Genomic DNA, 8,137 nt, shown 5'->3' with positions numbered 1-8,137 from the left:
TGGCTAACCATAATTAGAGCCTCAGATCCAGCAGCTTGAAAATCACGCCAGGTGTACGTGCATGCACCCCCAAAAATCCCAACAGGAGAAGGGACTGGGCATAGCCATCTCCCCCACCCGCCAGTGGTGGGGAGGGGTGATTTCTCACTTTCCCTCTGTCTCTCTCTGGTGAGCACATGCATGCTATGGCAAATAAACAAACAAATAATAACAATAAAAGAAAAGGAATGCTCCCTCTTCAGCCTAGAGACCTTTTCACATGCAAGTGACTCCTGGAGTGATAGCAACCATCTTGAGGCTCAACGAGGGAGGTGATTTAAAAATCCAGGCAATAGAGAAGAGGCAGAGCAAAGAAAATGGAGAGACCCCGAGTCTCTGATATCTTTGAGCTACCTGAACTACCCTACTTTCAATTTCTTCCAGTGTCATAAATGTACCCTTACTGTTCAGGTCCTTGTACCAACCTACCAAGCATGCTTACTTATGGTTTACGTCACCTGTAATCTCTCAATCCTCCTTCCCTTGTCTGCTAGAACCGGAGACCTGGCAACAACACCCATCTTTGCCCTCCTCCAGGGCAACCACAACCATCACCGGGCATCAGTCCACAGTGGCTCTTACTGTGGTGTAGCTGCTTGTAAAGCCTCCAGCCTACCCTTGTCGACTACAGTGCTGGGGTCTCTGCCCGGGACAGACACCCTACAGCACAGTCAACTAAAACCCTCAACAAGCATCGACTGAATACACACCATGAGAGACACAAAGGACATTTCTGATCTACTAAAAAGACCAAAAAGTTTTGTATTCCTGCTCTTATGAAAATCACATTCATTTGGGGAGCAGAAATACGAGGCAAACTGTAGGTGCTGTGAGAGAGTACTGAGTAAGAGCAGGTCAAACAGTGCCAGCTTGATAATCCAGAAGGAAGTCTTATATAGAGAAAGCAAAGTACAAAACTGGTAAGTTTGGAAAAATCATCACAAAAAGAGCTTTTGAAATCCTGCTCTTTCTAGAAAAAAAACAAAAAACGTCTGAGTGCACTGGCATAGCTGCAGAGACATGCTGACAGATAAGGCAGTAGCCCAAAGAGGAACACGGGGTACGAGTTTTGCTTCGGAGATGATACACATGTGAGCATGTTTAGACAGGATGGCATCCTGGTGAATATTTATGACTAGGAGCTAGAGAGAAGGGCTCTTTAAGGAAAGAGAAAAGGAGGGGCACACAGAGTGAAGAAAACCAGGGGACAGGGGTACCATGGAGCACAAGGAAGGGATCCCAAGGAGCAAATGCTCAGAGATCACGTAAATGGAGTCTGCAAAGTGGCCACTGGCTGGGCACACAGGAGCAAGCAGGAGAGCAGTGGTAGCAGACAGGTGCAAGCAGCAGCTCGACACGGTGTGGTAGGGTATGCAGTGAGGAAGACACATCACAGGCCACCTGCTCTTTTCCAGAAGCAGAGTTATTAACATACACCAGGATGGAAGGCAGGAGGAGGGTGGGACCTAGAGGAAAACCGTCTTACCTTTCTCAGTGGGAGGTTGAGGCTGAGATTCCATTAGGAGAACAGAAGACACAGCAGAGAAAAGAGCTAAGTGAGAGTAAAGTTCCCACCAGAAGCAGGACAGCAAGCGTGGGCGCTTCCAGGCTGAGACTGGGCTCCTAACAGTGGGATACTCTCTCACCCTGTAAGGCTCAGGGGAGTGGGTGAGGACAGCTTTGATGGAGACTGAATGATAAGGCAAGTGAGGAAGTTCCCTGGGGCCCTCAGGGGTGTGGAGGTTAAGGTGCTGGATCCCACAGCACCTTAACCAGCTGTATGTCTGGAGTCCTGGACCTGGCGGTTTGAAAATCATCCCAGGCATGTATGCATGTGTGCCCCAAACCTCCAGAAATCACATTGGGGGTGGCTACACTGCAATCCCTTCTCTTCCATTCTCCTCTTGGAATTATGAGCACACACACACAAGCGGCCAGCATGTTTTTTCAAGCTACTGGGCCTAAGACTTGATCTGTGTAGTGGGCCATGTGGGACCCAGTTCCTTAACTGCCATGCCACCTGCTGCCCCTGTTGTCAAATTTTTAAGGTGACAGGAAACAGAATAGTGGCATGTTCCAAGCTACTCTCTTTAAAACTGTCTCATTGATATGACATCGTGGTATACTATTATTTAGTCATACATGGTTCCTCTTAGAGAGTTTCAAAAACCCCTGGAATTTCCCAGGTGATAGGAGTGTCTTAGGCTAATGTGATGACTCACTGCAGGCCTCTAGGATGAGGGCTAGTCACCAAAAAAACCAATCATGTGATTTGAGGATTTGAAAATTTTAAAAATTATTTAATTTTATTTATTCATTTCCTTTATTTTAATTTGACCAGGGAGAGGCACAGAGAGAGAAAGAGGGAAAGTGAGAAAGCAAGCTACCAGGTCCAGGACTCAAACTATGGTGGGCCATGTGGGAGTGTCCAGTGCCTTAAGCACAGTGCCACCTGTTGGTCCCCGAGGATTTGAATTTTATATTAGACCAACTTCCTGGAAAGGGAGGAAGGCTTGAGATCGAATGTAATCATGTGGGCAATAATTTAATCAATCGCACTGGTATATAAAAACCCCAGAAGAAACCCTATGAACTGATGCTCAGTAGAGCTGCGTCGTTTGTCTGATGAATAAATCACTGTGCCAGGAGGATAATGAGCACAGCTACACCTTTGCTCTGCCCACAGACCTTGCCCAAATGTCCCTTCCATTTGGCTGTTCCTGAGTTGTATCCTCTGTAATGACAGTACAGTGCTTTCAGGGAATTAGATGACTCATTCTAGTCTTATCAATTGTGGGGGACTGTGGGACGTCCTGAATTTGTAGCTGGCAGTGGAAAGTGAGGGTAGCCTGAGGACCCCACTTGTAGCTGGTTTCTGAATCAAGGGCAGTCTTAATGGGGATACTGCCCTCTCATATATATGGGATCTGACACTAACTCAGGATACTGTCAGAACCGAACTGAGTTGGAGGACACCTAGCTGGTGTCAGAGAATACTATTGGAACAAAGACATCAAAGGCATAAGTGACAAAAGAAAAAATAAATTGGACTTTATCAAAATGTAAAACTTGTGTTTCAAAGGACACTTTGAAGGAAGTGAAAAGACAACCCATGCAATAGAAAATATTTTCAATCATACTTATAAGGGATTTGTATCTAAACTATATAAAGAATATGTACAATTCAATACCAAAATGAAAAACAACCCAACTAAAAAACCAGGCAGGCATGGTGGTTAAGGCACTGGACACTCCCACATGGCTGACCATGGTTCATGTCTTGGACCTGGTGGCTTGCTTTCTCATTTTCCTTCATTCTGTGTGCCTATCTTTCTCTGATCAAATAAAAATGACTGAATGAATACATAAAATTAAATAAATAATTTTTTATAAAAGAAAAAAAACAAAGAATTACAGCAGACATTTTGCCAAAGAAACCAAAAGGTCAATCATCACAGAAAGATGTTTAACATACTTAGTCATGAGGGAAATGAAAGTCAAAACCTTAATAAGATAGCACTGCACGGCTACCAGAACGGCCATAGTCAAAATGACAATAGTATTACGTGTTAGTAAGGGGTTACAAAAACTGAAACCCTCACACACTGCTGGTAGGAATGTGAAATGATTCTAAAAGAGAAATACGGGTATCGTATGACCTAGGAATTACACTACATATCCAAAAGAAATAAAAACTTATGTCCATACAGAAACTTGTACACAAATGTTCTCATCAACGTTACTTATAATAGTCAAAATGTGGAAAACAACCCACATGTCCATCAACCGATAAATGGATTTAAAAAATGTAGTACATAGGGGCCAGCAGGTGGTGTGGTGGGTGACTCCGGACTCCCAGATGGCCAACTGCAAATCAAGTCGCAGACCTGGCAGCTTTCTTTCTCTCTCTCTGTCCCTCTCTGGTGAGCACTTGTGCCCTATAGGAAATTTAAATAAATTAATTAAATTAAATAATTATTTAAAAAATAAAAAAATTAAAGGTGGTATATCCATTCAATGGATAACTATTTGGCAATAAAAAAGAGGTACATATACTTGCTACACCATGAACAAATCTCAAGAATATTGTGACAAAAGAAGCCAGTCACAAAAGGCCACATACTGTATGATTCCATTTAGTAGAATTTCCTGAACAGATAAATTCATAGAACTTAAAAGTTTGTTAGTGTTTGCCATAGGCTAGGGGTGGCAAGACTAGGGACTGACTGCTATCTGGTAAAAAAAATTCAGGGAAGGTGATGAAAATGATCTCAAATTAGATAGTAGTGATGGTTGTGTAACTCTGTGAATATACATATCAAATCGCTGCATTGGATAGGTCATTTATTAATTTATTGTTTTAGAGAGAGATTATTGCTATATGGTGCATGCACTAACCAGAAAGACAAAGAGAAAAAGTGAGAAATCATTCCCCCCAGGGGGGATAGCCACACTGTAATCCCTTCTCCTCTCAGGATTGGATACCTACTCGTACCCAGCATGAGTTTCAAATAGTCAGGTGCAGGACTTGAACTCCAGTTGGCCATGTGAGAGTCCAGTGCCTTCCTGCTGGCCCCACATTGGATACTTTAAAATAGTGAGTTCACGATTTGTGAATTATATCTTTGTATCTATTACTAAAAAATTAGAAAAGAAAATTGACTAGGTTAAACATACTTGGAAAGTTATTTAAATAAATAAGCACTTACTTAACTCTATTATGTATACCACAGTGTTCAGCAGCAGTGCTAGCAATTATGAAAAAATTATATTTAGCCTTACATTTTCACATTTAATTTTAGACAGCAACTTGAGATACACCCAGACATATACAATACTTATCTTTCGCTAACTGCTCCCAAAGCTTAAGCTCTATTACCAGTGGTTTAGAAGGCAGTTGGAGAGTGAGGTCAAAGCCTAGTCATCAGTTAATCCATCCCTGAATAATCAAGTGTTGTAAACCCAGATTAACAAAATAAAATATAGTTAATTCTTCTTTGGATTGACCTGACCTATCTAGAACTCTTAAAACACACCACTATAAAGAATTTAACACAGCTAAAGTTGTATTAAATCTCCAAAAGTTAAAATTTGGGAATGTTAAACACATCACAATACTATTAAAAGAATGGCCAAGTGAGACAAGTACCCTTGACAAGGTCTTTGCCATGCTGTGATCCTTCCCCCATCCGACCAGGATCACAGGTTTGCAGGGCCATGCTTGCTGAGTTCAGGTCACTCCGGGATTAAACCCAGGCCTCCCACGTCTGGCATCACACACAGGCACTCTACTGCCTCTGCCACTGTGGGGAGGCCCAGTGGATATTTTGACTTAATGTACAAAGCAAGATAAGTAAACATTAGTAAAGCACCTGTAAAAGCACTTCTTTCTGCTTCATATTCATCAGAACAACATGCATGTACCTTTTATCAGTCATTGTTAGTACCGACCTCCATGTGCCCCGTCTGGCCCACACTGGGAGTAGTGGACTTGGAACCACAGTAAGGACGTCCTCCCCTGTATCCTTAAGGGCCAAGATATGTTCTGGGAAATACATCATTAGGCAACTCCATCTTTGTTCAAACATCAGAGTGCACTTCCACAAACAGGTGGCACAGTCTGCCACATGCCCAGGCTATCCCATACTGTATAACCTATTACGTGGGTCACACCATTCCCGTGGTTCATTGTTAACTGAACATCATTATGTGGCAGTGATTTCTAAGGGTTCCTACATTTTTCTTAAATTTATTTTTTAATTTATTTTCTTTTTAGAGGTTTTTGCCTTATGGTGTGTGCGCTTGCTATAGAGAGAGACAGAGACAAAAGGAAAGTGAGAAATCGCCCCCTCGGGGGGAATGGCCATGCAGCAATCCCTTCCCTTTCATTCCCCTCCTGGGATCTTGTGCACGTGAACACATGCGCTCAGAGTGATTTTCAAGCCACTGGGTCCTGGACTTGAACCACAGCCAGCCATGTGGGAATCCAGCAACGTAACCTCTACACCATCTGCTGGTCCCCATTTTTCTTGAATGTATACAACTATCTTTCCAAAGTGTCTTGATAATTAATTTGAAAATGCTACCTTTCATCTGAAAAAGTCATGAAGTCATAGCTGACTTACATCCATGACAGTGCAAGATAACTGAAAAGAAACATTACTAGAAAATAACTGGGGCCACGAGCTCAGATACCTGCTGATACAGACTAGTGCTGGAACTGAGCCAACGAGGGAAGTGTGATGCAAGAAAAAGTGGCGAGGGCTGTGGCTAGCGGGGGGAGCAGCAACTGGGTGCCATGTGCTGCAGGTCTAAGTGTTGCCGGGTCTTCTCCTTGTCCTCAAAGATGAAGAAATCTGATTTTTATGTGCACTCTAAGAATAAAATTTTAACACAATTAAAAAAAAAAAAAAGAATTTAACCTCCGGGCTGGCAGGTGCTACGGTACCTAAAGGCCCTGGACTCCCACATGGCAGACCATGGCTTGAGTCCTGGACCCAGTGGCTCACTTTCTTTCTTACTTTCTCTCTCTCTGGTCAAATTAAAAATAATAATAAATAAATAAAGTTAAATAATTTTAAAAATTTAACCTCTCTATCTGATGGCTTCTAGATTGTGTCAAAGGCTGAGTTTTCAGTCTGGTCTTTCTCCAATAGGTACCATGTTGGGTATCAAATGCATCTTAGATCTGACTTGCATATCTTAGAAAACACTTTCAATTCATAGCAATAATACATGTTACAACATACATCATGGAGGGGATGAACTGATGGCATAATGGTTACGTCGTTGGACTCCCCACCCAGTTGACTACAGTTCAAGTCCTGGATCCAGTGGCTTAAAACTCATGCCAGGCACTTGTGCATGCCCAAGATCCTGGGAGGAGAATAGAGAAGGGATTACAGCATGGCCATGCCCCCTAGGGGATGATTTCTTCCTTTCTGTCTCTGGCAAGCACACAAGGTCTATAGCAAAAATCTCTCTTAAAAAAAAAAAAGAAAAAGAAAAAAGAAAAATACAGCAGAACCAGCACGTGCTGTGGTGGTTAAGGCACAAGACACTGCTACATGGCTGACCAAGGTTCTAGTTCTGGACCTGGTGGCTTGCTTTCTCACTTTACCCCTGCTCTCTCTGAGTGACTCTATGGTCAAATTAACATGAATAAATAAACAGAATTAAATTTTAAAAATACAGCAAACAGCTCTGGCCTCAGAAGCCAGTCATTTTAGGTGTGGTCCATAACCAAAAATGTTAAACCCCTGTGCCTCTCAAACTTTTCCAGTTAAATGCCTCAAAGGCAGGCACTAAATAGAAATTTCCCAAATGAAGGGAAGAGTCTCTAGAGAAAAATTTCAACAAAGTTTTAAAATTTTCTTTTTTTATCTAACACTTCAAATGTTTGGCTTCTAATCCACTATAAACTGGGTTGTTCTAATACAAGCTGTGCTGGTGTTTCCCTCAGTAAGATTTACTATGCTTATTTTGGGACTTCCCATGACCCATGCACGATGCTCCCTACTTGCAGACCTGGTCAGCTGTTCGAGAAACAAGGAGTCAAGAGTTCTACCTACTAAAACAATTTTGGGGCAGAGGGGCCAAAAGCCCTTCTAGGAACATGCAGCTTTTGAGGAGTAATACATATACGCCTGAAGACTTCAATCTTAACACTGCAGTATCCTGTAAGAGCCTGCCGAGTGAGAACGACTTAGTGAAAAATATCCATTTTTGGTTTAACTCGTCCAGCCTTACAACCATCCCAAATGTTTCCGATGAATGTACTTTGAGGCACGAATCCCTTCCACCAGTCTATCACCCCCACGGCAGATCCTCCTCTCCCTCGTATTCCCATGAGGATAAATTCCGCCTTCGCACAAAGCTCTTTCTTATGAATCCCCGGATCCGGGGCGACGCCTCTCCGCGCAGAAGCCGCGGGAGAGGCGGAGGAAGAGGAGGAGTAACCAGGCCCTGGGGACGCCGGCCTGCCGGGAGCCGTGCGAGGGGCCCTGCTCGGCCGAGACCCGCGGGCCGGGCGAGGGCGGCCCCACAGCGGTTCCGAGCCCGCTACTCCCCGCGAGGGCCGGCGGGGGGACCGGCGCGG

The sequence above is a fragment of the Tupaia chinensis genome, unplaced genomic scaffold (genome assembly GCF_000334495.1).
Source record: "Tupaia chinensis unplaced genomic scaffold, TupChi_1.0 Scaffold000161_4, whole genome shotgun sequence".
Classification (NCBI taxonomy): domain Eukaryota; kingdom Metazoa; phylum Chordata; class Mammalia; order Scandentia; family Tupaiidae; genus Tupaia; species Tupaia belangeri.
Note: the sequence above shows the minus strand (reverse complement) of the source record.